Source organism: Chenopodium album, chromosome 19, assembly GCF_948465745.1.
Source record: "Chenopodium album chromosome 19, dcCheAlbu1.1, whole genome shotgun sequence".
NCBI classification, from domain to species: Eukaryota; Viridiplantae; Streptophyta; class Magnoliopsida; order Caryophyllales; family Amaranthaceae; genus Chenopodium; species Chenopodium album.
In genome coordinates, this window is record NC_137852.1 from 32791473 (window position 1) to 32792528 (window position 1056).

Here is a 1056-nt window from a genome sequence, read left to right on the forward strand (position 1 = left end):
GAAGAGGAAGAAGTGCTCTCCAACTTAGCTTTGATTGCGGTGACCTCCTTTCCTAAATTTGTCATTTGAGAGGAAAGGTTGTTGATTGCATTGAGATGGTCCACCGAATACAATGAAGATTGTTTGCTTGAAGAGTCTCTCTCCCCATCTTGCCAATCCCTATAATATGTCACCACATCCTCAATGATGTCCACAACTTCTTCTTCGGTTTTGTTCATGATAGGGCCCCCGGCCCGACCCCTCCATCAAGGCATGACTTGCCTTGGGGACTTAAACCTCCATAGAAGATTTGGATCACTTGGTATGTGGGGATTCCGTGATGAGGGCACTCCCTTTGATACTCTTTAAATCTCTCCCATGCTTCATAAAGACTTTCATTCGGCCTTTGCTTGAACCCTTGAATCAAGGCTCTTGCCTCCGCCGTCTTCTTTGGGGATATAAACGGGACAAGAAAGCCTTTGTAACATCATCCCAAGTTCTCAAGGAGTTGGGCTTCACCTCCTTGTCTAGCCATTCCAAAGATTGTCCTATTAGAGAGAAAGGGAACAACTTGAGGCGGATGAATTCTTGAGAGACCCCATTGACTTTGATAGTGTTGCAATAATTTTCAAATTCTTTCAAATGGTTCAATGGGCTCTCATTCTTAGCCCCACTATATTGCCTTCTCTCAATCAAGGTGATCATTGCCGGACGGATTTCGATGTCATTTGCCGGGGTAGTTGGTGGAGCTATTCCACTCTCAAATCTATATGCCCCGGGCACTCCAAGCTCCTTCAAGGCTATTCTAGGATGTTCACCCATTCCTTGTTCTTCTTGAATTTCTTCTTCACTCGAAGAGCTATAAGCCAAAGATCTAATATCCACTCTTCTTCTTGAAATAGTCCTTTCTATTTCCGGATCAAGGGGAACAAGGGGACGATCACGGGTTCTATGCGTGCAAAACTCACACAAAAATGTTAGTAGCACGACTACAAATGTAGCCTAGAGAAACAAAATCTTTTTGTATTTTATCAAAATGAAATAGACTCAAAAACAACATACACTCAAGCACCGGGT

General features: G+C 43.5%; 1 pseudogene; it reads left to right on the plus strand.

Annotated features, from left to right (window-relative positions):
- The first annotated feature begins 311 nt into the window (after positions 1-311).
- Positions 312-410, plus strand: LOC145596232 (small nucleolar RNA R71; annotated as a pseudogene).
- Positions 411-1056: the final 646 nt, after the last annotated feature.